The following is a 16,817-nucleotide window of genomic DNA, read 5'->3' on the forward strand; positions in this document are numbered from 1 at the left end:
GGCCTCACTGACAGCCCTAGGCAGGTCCGTCCTGGAAGGAGCAGGGCCCACTCCGCACTGCGAAGAGTGACCCAAGAGATCAGAGATTAGACTTGGGTCTAGATTTTCTCAGGATAAAGTGTGATTTTGAAAAGACACTGAGTAAATAAGCCACATGTCAAGGATAAAGATATTCATCATGAAAGTAAATAAATTTCTCTCTGAGTTCTAACTTACCACAAAAAGGAATCAACATACTTCCTCCGTGCTGGCTTTTACCAAGCATTTCCACAGTACAATCGGTTTGGTGCTCACGACCGCCTGGAGGGACAGAAGAACCTGCCCTGTGACTAGATGGCCTGCAGGCCAAGGAAGATAGGGTAATCCCAGGTGACCACCCATTTCCTATCAGGGACACAGCCCCTCACCAGGGCTGGACAGAGAAAAGGGAACAGGACTCCCCAGGAAACTGCAGAGATCCAGGTGTGAGAACTGAACTTCTCTTAGCCTTTTCATCAGTTGTCAACCAAGAACAGGGTCAGACAGGCAAGCTTTTGTGCAGAAGCCTACCAGGGGACCTTAGGGCACCAGGTGGATGGTGCCAGGCTCCCTACCCCCACAAAATGGAAAGAAACAAAGAAATGGCGACATAGAAGAATGGAATTCAGCTGGCTTTTAAAGAAAGACTAATCGCACTGGCAAGAAATCTCAAGGACCCATCACTTCCATAGCTGAGCTTCCAGCGACTTGATTCTAGGCAGCTACCATTGGAAACGTTCAATTAGAAGACGCTCTTACTGTGCACACTAAGACCTAATTCACCAGCAGATGGAAGCCATCCAAGCACCCCCATCATTCAGACATACATACATTCATCATCTACATACATTCATACATCTACACACATTCACACACCCACATACATTCACACACCCACATACATTCACACACCCACACACATTCACACACCCACACACATTCACACACCCACATACATTCACACATCCACATACATTCACACACCCACATACATTCATCATCTACATACATTCATACATCTACACACATTCACACACCCACATTCACACACCTACATTCACACACCCACACACATTCACACACCCACACACATTCACACACCCACATATATTCACACACCCACATACATTCACATCTACATACATTCATACATCTACATACATGTGCATGCATGCATGCACCTAGCAAATATTGTACATTGTCTGTGTGCCCAAGGAAGGGTGGGGTCTGACTTCCTGGCACTGGCCAGGTAACTCCTGCAGGTGTCACCTCAACACCTTTTAGCTCAGTGCCAAACTCCATTCCAGTCTGCAGGAATTCTCTGCAAGCTCCATTCTTCAGAACCCCAGTTTTCCCCACTGAATGAGAAGCATGAGGCCCTGCTGGCCTCCTGGAGGAGGAGGGTCCTTATTCATGCCCCAGTGGGCTGGCCACTGTGAGCCCGTGCGCTTTCCTAAAAAGACAAATATCAAGTACTGGTCACTTCGTGGCCGGGACTGCCGGGTCACCATGTGTTCAGAGCCTGAGTTTCTACACAGAAGGTTTCTAAGGGAAGATGACTCAAGTCATTTCAACTTAAAGACACAGCAAATCTTCCAAGTTGCTCGAAAAGGGAAAAAGTACAAACTGTCCACACACAACAGTGTAATTACAAGGCCAGCAATGATGGGTTTGGTTCTTACGACCCAAGGCTGGCTCGGATCTCATCCCAGCACTTTGTTAATTGCACATTATCATGTGCCAGGGCTTCATAGACAAGAGCAGCGAGTGGACCTGACTTATCTCCCCACCCCCCAAATGATGTCCTTACACAAAACACAACAGGCAACTCTGAGAGAGAGTCAACTGCACGCAGGTGGCCCTTGAGGTCCCAGAGCCTACTCTCTGGATGAGCTCAGGATGTCACCAGCCTTTCAGGAGCCTGATGACTCCCAAGGCAGCAGGTAAGGACCCAGAGTCCTGGAGGCTGCCCCATCAGCTCTGTCTCGGGCTGCACTGGAGCAGCTGTGTGGACCCTGTGGCCTGTCCACATCCGTATGTGTAAAAATGAATGGATGACGGAAACAGAAAAGCGCCGTTGGTGACACCTTGGAGAGGGAAATTCTGAGCAAGCCGAAAGAACTCGCTGTGGCCTCAATGGGATGCTCATTAGCTGCCCCCCGATGTATTCAACTGGAAAGCAGAAAGAGCAGAGCTGGCAACATGCAGAAAAACAGGAAATTTCGTGGTGAGACACAGTGAAGCAGGCGATAGAGAAAAGGAAGACGTTAAAATGACATAGAATGAGGAGATAGAGAAAAAGAGGCCTTTAAAAATGAGAATCCAGAATAAGCCGAAATAGTCCGGGGGCTAAAAAACCTAGACATTTATAACCTAATCAGGAATATTATAATGCTTTCAAATCTCCTGGGAACTGGACCACTCCCTTGTTCCAAACAAAGATGTGCTACTTGCATTCAACATTTGTATACTTTCTTACGTGCACTAACAGGGAACTATCTGACATTTCTGAAATCATTAAACCATCTACTTAATGGAAAGGAGTAAGACGACCTGTTGACGGATACGACAGATGTGAGCGTTACTGTGAGCAGCACGTGCAGACTTAAGTGGCTCTTAGTTCAAACCAAAATATGCACAGACCTCCAAAAAACCCCAAATACAGAGTAAATTATACACTGGTAGGCTAGCTTTTGGCAAGGAAAATACAGTGTCCGTTCCTCATTCAGAAACATGGCAAATATGTGCATTAATATTAAATATATCCTAATTAGTTACAAATCTCTGAAAATACAACTCAAAGGACTGGGTTTATCTGATAGACACACAACCTTCACTTTTCTCATTAATTTGGAGCTGAGGGAAATGCAAGATTCAGAATTTAAAACCAGTAAAAAGGTTGGGGCTTAGCATGTTTTTTGGTGTTTTTTGAGACAGGGTCTCACTCCGGTTGCCCAGGCTGGAATGCAGTGGTGTGATCACGGCTCACTGCAGCCTCGACTTCCTGGGCTCAGGTGATCCTCCCATCTCAGACTCCTGAGTAGCTGGAATCATAGGTGCATGCCACCATGCCTGGCTAATTTTTATACTTTTAGTAGAGTAGGGGTTTGAGAAGGGGTTTTGCCATGTTGCCCAGACTGGTCTTGAACTTCTGAGCTCAAGCAATCCATTCACCTTGGTCTCCCAAAGTGTTGGGATTACCGTGCTTGGTCGGCTTAGTGTGTTTTTTGTTTACACATTCTAAGTTTTCAGTGCTGCTGTGTTTGGAATAATGAGGAATACTCACTTCACATGAAAGCAACAGTTCCTCTTGGTGATTGTGTTTAGGACTATGAGAGCCGATTCTGCCGGCATCCTCCCTAGAGCTCTCCATCCCCCGACGTGGATCTCCGGATTCTCGGGTAGACGCTGTCATCATCCCCATGTTACAGACACAAAGCCTGGGTGGCTGAGGCCGGCACAGCTGCTGAGTGAGAGTCCAGTTCTGGACCCCAAAGACAGGCTGCCCTTCATCCTTCCAAGACGTGGCCTCTCTCCTCAGGATGCGTGTCCCACATTCAGAGTCCCTGATGGCTCCATGTCCCATAATTAACCTCTCAACAGGGAAGATGTCCACCTGGAAGTTACACAGAGCTTCGAAATTTCCTGGAACTTGTGTTTCGAGTGGGGGAAAAGCCACTACAATGCTGCCATACTCAACAAGACCAACACAAGTCTCAGCAGACATCACAACCTGGCGCCAGATTCCAACAAACTCTGCACAGTAATGACAAAAAAGCACCGTTTCAAAAAAAATCAACAAAGAAACCCAGCTCTCTCTGTGAAACCTTCCATTTACTTGGCCACTTTCCCACGGACATTCAATTAAAAACAACTGTGGGAAAAGCGAATCTAGCCATTAGACACTGCAGAAGCTGGCTGGGCAATAAAATCTGCCTCTCTCCTAACCGCCCAGAGAAGCCTTTTAGCATTTACATTCGACAGAAGCCAAAAGCCAGGAGCCCCAAGAGGGGGCCCACATCATCGTTCCAATCCAATCCGAGTTCAAAAAATGTCTCTGATAGGACACCAAAACACAGGCAGCAAAAGAAAAAAATAGCCAAACAGGATACCAGCAAAATAAAAATCTTCTGAGCTTCAAAAGACATCATCCAGAAAGGCAACCTACAGAATGGAAAAGAATATTTGCAAACCATATATCTGATCAAGGAGCTGTATCTAGAATATAAAGGGCCGGACAACTCAAACAATAAAAAGGCAAATAATCTAATTTTAAAATGAGCAAAGGATTTAAACAGACATTTCTCCAAAGATGCACAATGGCCCATGAGCATGTGAAAAGATGACTGTCATCACTAGTTGTTAACCTCAGGAAAATGTAAATCAAAATCACAATGAGATGTCACTTTCTATCCACAAGGATGGCCAGGATCAAAAAGATACAAGACCACCCTGACCGTCAAACCCAGCACCGGAACCTCTCACAGCCAGCCATCCGCACTCACTCCCAACGCACCCCTGCGCTGCTGCTGTGGGTGCCCCAGGCGATGCCCTCTGACTCTGGCAGAGCAGGGCAGGCAGCTGTAGGGGACAAGAGCAGCAGAGGGGCTCACCTCTGTGCCTCCCTAGACCCTTAGACGGGCATCTACCCTGGCCCTCTCGTCCCAAGCTGTCCCTATATTCCTGCAACGGCTTCTTCCCTCCCTAGCGACCTGGCCAGAGAGTTGCCTACGATGAGCGGCAGAGTCAGAGACCAGACCTGCAGGTCTGAGGGCTGAGCACAGGAAGGATAAATGATACCCCACACAGGGTCTACATCCTCATTCCCGGAACCTAGAAATACACCACCTTAGATGCTCAAACGGACTTTACACATGTGATTAAGGATACTGAGATGAGGGATTATCAGATAAATTCCGGGGACAGGAATTATACAAGGTGACAAGGTGTCTTGTCACAGCAGAGCAAGGAAGCAATCAAAGACTGCAAGGGTTATGTCCGAAAGACTCAAGGGCCAACTCCACAGGGCCTCGTGGATCAAGGAGGACAAGGTGAGCATCAGTGAGAATAACAACAGCAAAGGCCTAAAAGGCACGGAGTACACTTCAACCCACGAGCTCACAATTACACGCAAAAATAAACAACAAAACTCACCAGTTACCTTCAGATGATGTAAAGCAACGAGCTCATTCCTCTGAAAGACGGTAAATAAAGAAAGCCTTTCCCGTGTGAGCCGAAGAGCTGACGAGGGCACTTCCTCTCTGCAGAAGTCTTTGACCTGATTCAGGAGTGAGCGTCTCGGATTATCACTCTGCAGCCCCCAGGAAGGAATGAAGCTAGACAGCCACCTTCAGGACCCGCTCATCACCCAGCAGAACGCCCACGCCCCCATGCCACAGTCTTGCCGACTAGGCCCGGTCGGGCGCAGGCTCCAGCTGCGACCACCAGGTCACCAGAAAGAGAGGGAGGAGGAACCTGCTCAACACGCCACATGGACACAGGCAGTGAGAGCTCCGCCATGGCCACACAACAGGACAACAAGCCAAGCTCCCCAACAAATAGACTGGAGAGCAAGAGGGAGGAAACGGCTGTGTCCATCACAGGTGACAGTGGCCCATTAGAACCCACGAACCTTACTTAACACTTATTTAAACAACAGCCACATACAAAAAGAAAAGAGACTGAAAACTTTTTGAGACAATGGGGATTTTAAATGACTGATTATTTGATGGATTCACGTGTTGATGTGTTAAAGCTGTGACAATGGTATTACGGTCGCATGTTCGGAAGACACCCGCATGACGGTAGAACTGCTTTGGAACAATACAGTGAGGCAGGCCTGGCCCTGCTCAGCCATCGCTGAAGATGGGGACAGCAGCCTAGTCCGGTCGCATGTTCGGAAGACACCCGCATGACGGTAGAACTGCTTTGGAACAATACAGTGAGGCAGGCCTGGCCCTGCTCAGCCATCGCTGAAGATGGGGACAGCAGCCTAGTCCGCTCCTTATTGTCTTTTCACTTTCGTAAATGTTTGAAATTTTCCGTAATAAAAAATGAAAGATAGCCAGTGAAGGTGCTAGATTTGGACGGGGGTATCACTCTGTTCTGTTTTGCTGTTTATTATTTGTTGCAAACATAAACCTGGGCTCACAACTGTGGAAGGTTACACCCTCCCAGCTCAGAGAGAAATTTCAGAGCCAGAGGACCTCATGGCCACTAAGTTTCCACGATTCCCTGGAAGAGTCACATATAAACACACTTGTGATCATTACCAAACGGCAGGACAAGCCCAGTGCACCCCGGCGTCCCTTCCCAGTTTTAAGGACGAATCATGTATGGGCCCCCGCAAGAGATGGGAATGAGCCAGGGCGCCGCTGGTCTCTAAGCCACGAGCCACAGCCATGACTAACTAGGAAACTAGGACAACAGCTACCATTCAACAGCTAATTCAACAACAATACAAGTAACCTTCATGGTAAAAATGAGAACCTCATTTGCCTACCTCAAAAATAACCAAAGCAAAGCAAGCCAGTGAAGCTGGGGGGCCCTGGGAACCCTACTTCCCCAGATGGCCCTCCACGGCGGGGCTCTCTCAGCCCAGCACAGTGCAGAGCTGTCACCGTGACTCAACGGAGGGCAAGCCTCATCCCCAAAGCTGCTCCAGAAAAGAAAAGGCTCAGAAGTCCCAGGTGGATGGCCCTTCCCTAGGCCTGGCTTGGCCCCCACGCTCCTCCCAGCTGTCCTTCTGACCCTGGGCCACTCCCCCTTCTGCTGCTCCTCTTGGTTTGAAGGAGGGGAGGGGCATGGTGACATCCCTTTTTAATTAAGGCTTTCTTACACGGAATCTTTGCAAAGAGCCCTGTCCTGGAGTGATTTTGTGTGAGAGGGAAGAACAGATCAGCGGAGGAGCTTCCAACCATAAACATTCCCAGAGCTGCGAATATGTGCCCCTGGCCACAGGATTACACGTAGGAAGCCAGCACACGCTAGGCTATCATTACCATCTCACCCATCTCCCGTGGCTGACGGGGATCGGGGGAAGAAAGGGTGGGGGCCGGCCGGAAGCCCCGTGGGCCGAAGCCACCCCAGGCCCGCGGCCCAGACCACCAGGCCGCGCAGGCTGGCCTCCTGAGGCTGTCCCTGGCAAGCCGCCCCACGCTGGAGCCAGGCTGCCGGCAAAGTGCTGCTCACTGCCGCTTTCTTCACATGTGGTTTGATTGACGCAAATCAAGAGGCAAGCAAATGATTCATAACTGTCCAAGCACAGGGCTCACCCAGAAACGGCAGGAGCCCAGACTTGCTGATTCACCAAGAAACGGCTTTGTGTACCGGAGGCGCTGTTGGTCGGGACGCTATCATGTATGCACACGGAGCTCTGCAAATGTGATGGCAGTGGCGATGTCATGGCCCACGGAGTGACAGCAGACCCTAACCCCACCAACAGGCAGCAATGCAGGGCCGCCACGAGGGGGACACACATGGAAGAACAGCAGCCACCGCCCCTGCCTGCACGGTCTGTGTGTGTGCGGGTGGCACGCCTGGGTTCGGCACTGCCACCCTGCGACTCCAGGTCCAGCCTCAGAGTGAGGCTGGGGGCCTCTGCAGCGCCTGGTCCCAGTCCCCACCCCTCAGGCTGCCAGGCACACCCATGATGCAAGAAGGCAAGATAGAACGCCAGGACCCCTGCCTTCCAGGAGCTCACAGGGAGGGGAAGACACCCAGGGGAGCCCCAGATAGCTCCTCATGGTGCCACGTGCCACCCTGAAGGTATGGGGCGGAGAAGATGAAGCTCCTCTGTCGCCTGCCTCATTTGGGAAAGCTTCCCAGAGGAGGAGAGGCCTTAAAAGGATGGGCGGGAAGGCACCAGGCGGTGGTGGACAGGCTCCGCCCAAGCAGATGGCCAGCATGCTCTGAGCCAGCGCAGGCCAGGGACCTCTGGGGCTGGGACTGCCCTGGGGCCAGGCAAAGAACCAGTGTTCCTCCACTGCCAGCGAGGACTGCGCAGGGACCTGACTCACGGCAGACACCGACCCCCACGCCAGCAAGTTCACTCTGGTGGCAACGCAGAGAACCTGCAGATGGCAGACAAGTTAGAGCAGCTGCACCAGTCTTACAGAGGCAGGGAGAGGCCCCGAACCAGAGAGCGGGTGCGGACCCCTGGCAAGTATGCCTTGGAAGTGTTGAGGGGAGAAGGCGTCAAGTCGTGGTCCCGCCAACAGAGAGGCCTGTCTAACTGGCTCAGCAGCCCCTCTGCCTCCAGCTCCCTGTGTCTGGACCCCAGGCCACAGGACGGGGGCAGGAGTGGGACAGGCACCCGGGTTCTGCATGTATGGCCTGTGCCACCTTCAAAGCAGCCCTGACGGACCTCCCAACTAGGCCGGAGATTGCTCCATTGGTCATCAGTGCTGTTCCTGAAACGGCTTCACCAGTCATGGGGACCTAAGTCCCTCTAGCCGGAGATGAGACACTGATACAGCCCAGACACCATCTGCTCTCCAGACACAGGCCACTTCCTGGACATTGCCTGCTGCCTGGACACTGCCTGCTGCCGGAACACTGCCTGCTGCCGGAACACTGCCTGCTGCCGGGACACTACCCACTGTCCGCTGCCTGGACACTGCCTGCTGCCGGGCCACTGCCTGCTGCCTGGACACTGCCTGCTGCCTGGACACTACCCGCTGTCTGCTGCCTGGACACTGCCCGTTGCCCAGACAAAGGCCGGCTGCAGAGGCCAGCAGAGCAGCAGAGCCAGGCAAGGCAGGAGGGCAGAGGGAGGCCAGGGGGACTGACAACAGGCTCCAGGGTGAAGCCACCACCAAGTGATCAGGTCTGTGTACGAGTTCATTCTTCTTGCAACACTGTCTGTCACCGTGCCACAAAATCCCCCAACCCTGACCCCCTAACACACACCCCTCTAGCCCTTGGGGAACACCATTCGAGAGTCAGCTGTGGAGCCTCCCCTGCTCTGTGCAGCCCCTTTCCACTGCCGCGCCCTCCTGGGCCTGTATTTGCCCCTGCTGGTGGCACCTGGGACTCTGCACGGCACTAATATTTTGCAGTTCTCTTTCTTAACCATTCTTGAAAGCAGGGACGGGGTCCTGCTCACCTTGGTGTACCCAGCACCTGGTATAGTGGGGTCCCGAGGTTAGCAGAAGGATCAGTAAAAGAAGAAAACATGTATTTGGAGGACAACCACACTCCCAGAGCCGAGCCCGGTGAGCTCAGCTTCTGAAGCTCCCCAGAAATAGCAGATTCCCTCTTGTTCCCGGTCTGTCCAGTAAGGCCTTTCCAAAGGCACAAGGGTGAGAGGTGGGGAGAGGAGGAGCACCAAGCTCATTACCAGAAGGGAAGCTGGAGAAACTACAGGGAAGCCCAGAAGCGCAGACCCAGGTGGACAGGCCCTGGGCCACCACCCTGGGAGGACGGGCCGGTCAGCAGGAAGGAACATGTTTATGGTCTCTGCGCTGTTGGTGCCAGTCATGCCACGGTGGCCCATCGCTGATCATCACACGTTCTGTCCTCCGGAGCAGGAACCAGGGTCTCAGGGCACTTCCACAAGCTCACCGGACACGTGCCCACTCTCACCACACGCATCCCCGGAACCAGTGAGGCCAGTTCTAGCTGCCTAAAAGGGCCACACAGCCGCCCAGCCTGGTGTAGCCACAAGGGCCCTGGCTTGATAATGTCTGCTTTGGAAAGACACTTCCAGAACGCCTAACAGCGCTTAGCAAACTCACACAGAAAACACCTGCGTTCCCCAGCAACTCCATCCGGGCCGGGACCCAGGCCTGAAGCAGTTCCTACTAATCAGGTTCTCAGATCTGCCGGAAACAAATAACTGAGAATACTCTCCGCTCAGCAGGCCCCAGTCACACACCCCAGCCACACACTCCAGCCACACACGCCAGTCACACACCCCAGCCACACACTCCAGCCACACACTCGGCTCCCCGTCTCTGCTGAGCAGGCCCCAGCCACACACCCCAGCCACACACTCCAGCCACACACTCCAGCTACACAATCCAACCACACACCCCAGCCACACACCCTAGCCACACACTCCAGCCACACACTCCAGCTACACAATCCAACCACACACCCCAGCCACACACCCTAGCCACACACTCCAGCCACACACTCCAGCCACACACCCCAGCCACACACTCCAGCCACACACCCCAGCCACACACTCCAGCTACACACTCCAGCCGCACATTCGGCTCCCCGCTGGTGGAGGCCGCCTGGAGGCTCAGGGTGTCTTGAGAAATGAACAGGTGCTCACCATTGGCTGGAAAGGGTTGAGTTTTCAAATTATCCCACCACAGACATTAGAGAAAAAAAGAAAAAAAAAAAAAACAGACTGGTAACAAAGCATCAAGCCAAGGGGGGGTGACTTCACCCTGAGGACCCCTCCAGTGGCAGTCTTCCAAGAAGAGGTGCCCAGCAACCAGTATTTTCTACAAGGCCACAGAAAGCATTTGTTTAAAAAAAAATTGACGATCTAATTGGTAAAGAAAAGGATAATTTTTAAAATGTAAAAACATATTTTGGGCCAGGACAAGGGCTCACGCCTATAATCTCAGCATTCTGGGAGGCTGAGGCAGGCAGATTGCTTGAGCCCAGGAGTTCGAGACCAGCTTGGCCAACATGGCAAGACACCATCTCTACTAAAATACAAAAATTAGCCGGGCATGGTGATGAGCAGCTGTAGTCCCAGCTACTCAGAAGGCCGCAGCAGGATCGCTTGAGCCCAGGAGACAGAGGCTGCAGTGAGGCGAGATCATGCCACTGTACTCCAGCCTGGGTGACAGAGGGAGACTGTCTCAATAAAAACAAAAAACATGTTTTGTACCACATGTCAGTCAAAATAAGTGGCCGAAGGCTGTGGTTTGCTTTAATTCACCTTCTAAGGTGGCTCTGGACCTTCCTTCAGGAAACGGCTTTCCTGCCCATCAGTGTGGCTCTCTTCCTCTTTAAACATGAGGACCGTTGGGGCCGGGAAGACCACGCTCCTGAAGCCAGGTGCAGTAGTGTGGACATGCAGTCCCAGCTACTCAGGAGGGCGCCTGGAGCCCAAGAGCTCGAGGCCAGCCTGGGCAATAGTGTCAGACCCTATCTCTTCCAAACAAACAAATAAAAAGACTATGCTGCCGGCAGGACTGAAAAACCAGAAAGAAAGAAAAGTGGAGCTGGTGTGGGGCCACACCCTGCCCCAGGCGGGGAAAGTGGTTGGAGGTAATGGGGCAGCAGGGCCCACAGGCCGGAGGGCTCCCCTCCTGATTCCAGGGCATCAGCAAACTCAAATTTCATAATGGCTTTTGCTTGCAAAAGCAAAGTCCCTGATTTGCTGTTTCTCCCAGGAGACTCTGGGCTGCTAAGAAGGCAAAGCCTGAGGTCTGTGCCTGACCAGGAGATGCTCACGTTTCTGAGCCGAAAACAGTGACTGAATAAATGACTCATTAGAGGGATCAATGAACAAACTGGCACCAGGCACTAAATTCACACTTGATCCCCTCAGCCTTATAATAAACTCATGAGGCAGTTCTACTACATCCATCTTACAGACGAGAAAATCAAGGTTCGAAGAAACTAAGTAATGCTCCCAATATCTAGGCAGAAAAGCTGGGGTTCAGGCCCATCTCTCTGCCTCTGAAGTCTGTCCTCTCTCCACCGTCCCAGCAGAAAACCTCTCCCTAGAGAGGACACTGTCGGGGTGAGGAGCAGAAGGGCAGGGGTGGGAGCAGCCCAGGGTGGAGTGAGCTGGGACAGCTTCAGCAGCAGCAGAAGCCGGAAATCTCACGCAGCCCCCACCGTGCCTCCCACAAATGAAGGTCTCCCGAGAGCAGGGGACCTGGGGACAAGAACCAGCCACACCAGGCCAGGCCCGCAGGGGGCATGGGATGGGGGCGACTGAGTGAGGAGTGTCCCCTACCCTCACCACAAGAGTCCAGGTGGAAACTACGCCCTCAGGATGAATGGCCAGCTCTCACCGGGCTTCTCCACGCCTTCCCCAGGACCCTTCCCCAATGTTTCCAAAGTGGCCACAAACCATGAGTGGCCTGTCTGACGTTTCCCTCCCCGAATTCTAGGATCAGTAACTGTGGTCCACAGGAAGTGAGGATCCCACCTCTCGGGAGCATCTCATCCCTTCCACTCCTGCGGAAGAGGGCAGCACCCCCAACCCCAAAGTGCCTGTGTTTCCTACCACCCTGGGATTCCAGCTCGTCAGCTAAGAACTGGCCATGCTGACGAAACCTCCTTATGCCACTTGAGACATGTGCTGGTTCTTGTGGCATCAACCCTGAAAAACATGCTGGTCAAAGAAAAAAAAAAAGGCATCTGGAAATTTCTACCTTATATTCTCTCGTTTTTAACAATGCCAGCAACCCGAGAGTGGGGGCAAAGCTGATGTGCGAGTGCCTCGTACTCCCGAGACGCTGTGTTAAAGAAGGAAAGAAGGCCACATGCCCTGAAAGCACATTTTGCCCCAAACTGCCTTCACGTTACACGCACGAAGAACATTAGAGGAATACAGAGCTGTTTCTGGGAAGCCAGCTCCACTGTATGAAACATTGAGTCACCATGACTCAGCCGTGCCCACTGGTCCCTCCGATGGGCCAGCCAGGGGCACAGAAGGCAGGCAGGTGACCCGGGCACTGCACGCCTCCACCTGGTCCCAAATGCTGAAGCCTCCAGACAACTTTTTTAAGTAAGGAAAACAAGGCCCCGGGGAGCAGGTGCATTGGGGCCTCTGCCAGGAGGCTCGGGGGCCTCTCTCCCGCCTGAGGAAGACACCAGGCACAACAAAGATGCGACGCAACATCCTGGAACTGTCTGCTGTTAACAGGGGATGGCAAACTCCATCCAAGTCTTCTCCCTATGCACACACGTGTGTAAACCATGTACACCACTCTACAATGTACACACCACTCTACAATGTACGTACCACTCTACAATGAACACACCACTCTACACAGAATGTACACACCACTCTATACAGAATGTACACACCACTCTACAATGAACACACCACTCTACAATGTACACACCACTCTACAATGAACACACCACTCTACAATGTACACACCACTCTACAATGTACACACCACTCTACAATGAACACACCACTCCACAATGTACACACCACTCTACAATGTAAATACCACTCTACAATCAACACACCACTCTACAATGAACACACCACTCTACAATGTACACACCACTCTACAATGTAAATACCACTCTACAATGAACACACCACTCTACAATGAACACACCACTCTACACACAATGTACACACCACTCTCAATGTACATACCACTCTCAATGTACACACCACTCTATAATGAACACACCACTCTACACACAATGTACACACCACTCTACAATGTACACACCACTCTCAATGTACACACCACTCTACAATGTACACACCACTCTACACACAATGTACACACCACTCTCAATGTACACACCATTCTCAATGTATATACCACTCTACAATGAACCCACCACTCTACACACAATGTACACACCACTCTCAATGTACACACCACTCTCAATGTACACACCACTCTGAATGTACACACCACTCTCAATGTACACACCACTCTACAATGAACACACCACTCTACACACAATGTACACACCACTCTCAATGTACACACCACTCTACAATGAACACACCACTCTACACACAATGTACACACCACTCTCAATGTACACACCACTCTACAATGGACACACCACTCTACACACAATGTACACACCACTCTCAATGTACACACCACTCAGTGTACACACCACTCCAATATACACACCACTCTCAATGTACACACCACTCTACAATGAACACACCACTCTACACACGATGTACACACTCTACAATGTACACACCACTCTACAATGTACACACCACTCTCAATGTACACACCACTCTACAATGAACACACCACTCTACACACGATGTACACACCACTCTACAATGTACACACCACTCTCAATGTACACACCACTCTACAATGAACACACCACTTTACAATGTACACACCACTCTCAATGTACACACCACTCTCAGTGTACACACCACTCTACACACAATGTACACACCACTCTACAATGTACACACCACTCTACACACAATGTACACACCACTCTACAATGTACACACCACTCTACACACAATGTACACACCACTCTACACACAATGTACACACCACTCTACAATGTACACACCACTCTCCACACAATGAACACACCACTCTACACACAATGTACACACCACTCTCAATGTACACACCACTCTACAATGAACACACCACTCTACACACGATGTACACACTCTACAATGTACACACCACTCTACAATGTACACACCACTCTCAATGTACACACCACTCTACAATGAACACACCACTCTACACACGATGTACACACCACTCTACAATGTACACACCACTCTACAATGTACACACCACTCTCAATGTACACACCACTCTACAATGAACACACCACTTTACAATGTACACACCACTCTCAATGTACACACCACTCTCAGTGTACACACCACTCTACACACAATGTACACACCACTCTACAATGTACACACCACTCTACACACAATGTACACACCACTCTACAATGTACACACCACTCTACACACAATGTACACACCACTCTACAATGTACACACCACTCTACACACAATGTACACACCACTCTACACACAATGTACACACCACTCTACAATGTACACACCACTCTCCACACAATGAACACACCACTCTACACACAATGTACACACCACTCTCAATGTACACACCACTCTGCAATGTACACACCACTCTCAATGTACATACCACTCTACAATGTACACACCACTCTGCAAACAATGTACACACCACTCTACAATGAACACACCACTCTACACACAATGTACACACCACTCTACAATGTACACACCACTCTCAATGTACATACCACTCTACAATGTACACACCACTCTACAAACAATGTACACACCACTCTACAATGTACACACCACTCTACAATGTACACACCACTCTACAAACAAAACATGTGATGTTCCAGGATTCGCTCGCCCACAGTCAGCCACGCATGCAGGAGCAATGCTGAGGCCGAGGGTGCAGAGGGAGCTTGACAGTCAGTGGAAGAATGCGCTCTACAAGAGGACACCACGGGCCTGGCCCGCAGAGGACTATGAGGGCAGGGGCTGGCGAGTCAAGCTGGCTGGAAAGGCCTCTCTGAGGAACTGAGGCTTAAGCTAAAAAAACTCTGCATGATGCTGGGTCTCTGAGATCCAGAGGAAGGGGCTCCCGGCAGCAGAAGTGGCCAGGGTGCGGGCCGGAGGTACAGGAGCTGTGGAGCTCCTCAAACAGCAGAAAGCCTGGTCTCATGGCTACCGCCCCCCATGAGCAGGATCAGTGCCGACGAGGCTGCAGCGAGTGTCGGGCTGGCCACCGCGAGGGGCCTGGGACGCCACTGCCGGCAGAGGCTAGAAGGGGCCTGATCACACCTGGGCGTTTCCACCATAAGAACACAAAGGCCCTGCGAGCAGAGAAGAGAGCACTGCAGTACAGAAATCAGGAAGGCGGAGCTGTAAGCACTGATTGCATTTGTTTTAATGTGACTTATTCAGTCGTAAGTTTAGCTAATTTCGTTTTCATAATGGCTGTGTTTGGCAACCCACTTCCGCGAGCGGTAACAGCAGTGCTGGCCACCACGGGCGGTCGTGGAATTGGAGAGGATCAGGCGGCCTTGATGGCGTTTTGGTGGAAGCACTGTCACAAAGGGATGATGGGCAGGCTGTCGGGAGTTAGGAGAAGAAAAGCAAAATACATTTGCTAGCTTCTGGCTTGAATGCCTGGGCTGACTGGAGGGGCCATGTAGTGCCGGGGAGAAGTGGAGAGCAGTTCCAACATTGCTGGGGGACAGTAGTGCTGCCTCGGGATCTGCAGCGGTGAGGCCCCGAAGGCGCCGAGGGCGTCGGCGCAGGGGCCCCCAGCCAGTCACAGTTCCCGCTTCTGCACCCCAGGGCCTCTGAAAACTGTGAAGTCCATGCCGCGGTCTCCACGCCCAGTGGCTTTCCACGTCTCTCCACATGACACTCACCTGCTGCCCATCACAGGCTGCAGACACACTGAGAGGAGCCCAAGTGGTGTCTGAAGCAGGACTCTCCGCCAGGAGAGTGCGGGTCCTGAGCCCAGCTACAGGGAGCCGACCACAGGGGAGCCGAGGACACCGATGGCAGGACTGGCTGCGCTTCTGATGAATGTGGTTTGGGATGCCGGGTGAGGGACAGAGGGAGCGGGCCAGGGAGTGGGCAGAGTGAGCCAACGCATGGGGGCAGCCCTGAGCCACTGTGCTGACCCAGTGATGGCCAACAGCATGCTCCATCACGGGGACCCTCCGCGGGGCCTCGGGGAGCATCGCAGAGCTGCCTCCCTGAGGAATGGGGGCAGGTGCATTGTGGCCCTCGTAGTCAGGGGTGACCCTGAGAGCAGCTTCCACACACGCCAGGTGACATGCATGAAAGCCCATCAGGTGCCCCTGGGCATCCGGTGCCAACAGAGGCAGAGGCAGGTGAAAGGCAAGATGCCCCTGCATGAAGATGGTCCCAGCACACACAGAGCAGGCCACCACGGTAGGGACTGGGTGGGAGGTGGGGCCTCCAGGATCTGCAGGGGGAAAGGCACCAGACGGTGAGCGCCCACGCCCCAGAGCCAGAGGCCCTTCCACTCTCCAGTGTCCTGGAGACCAGCGTCCGGGTTCAAAAGTAA

General features: G+C 52.0%; 1 protein-coding gene across 19 annotated transcripts in view; it reads right to left on the reverse strand.

Moving 5' to 3' along the window:
* Nucleotides 1-16,817, reverse strand: part of HDAC4 (histone deacetylase 4) — a 363,062-nt gene that overhangs the window by 228,989 nt on the left and 117,256 nt on the right. The gene's annotated exons all lie outside the window — the stretch shown is intronic.

The sequence above is a fragment of the Pan paniscus genome, chromosome 13 (assembly GCF_029289425.2).
Source record: "Pan paniscus chromosome 13, NHGRI_mPanPan1-v2.0_pri, whole genome shotgun sequence".
Lineage (NCBI taxonomy): Eukaryota > Metazoa > Chordata > Mammalia > Primates > Hominidae > Pan > Pan paniscus.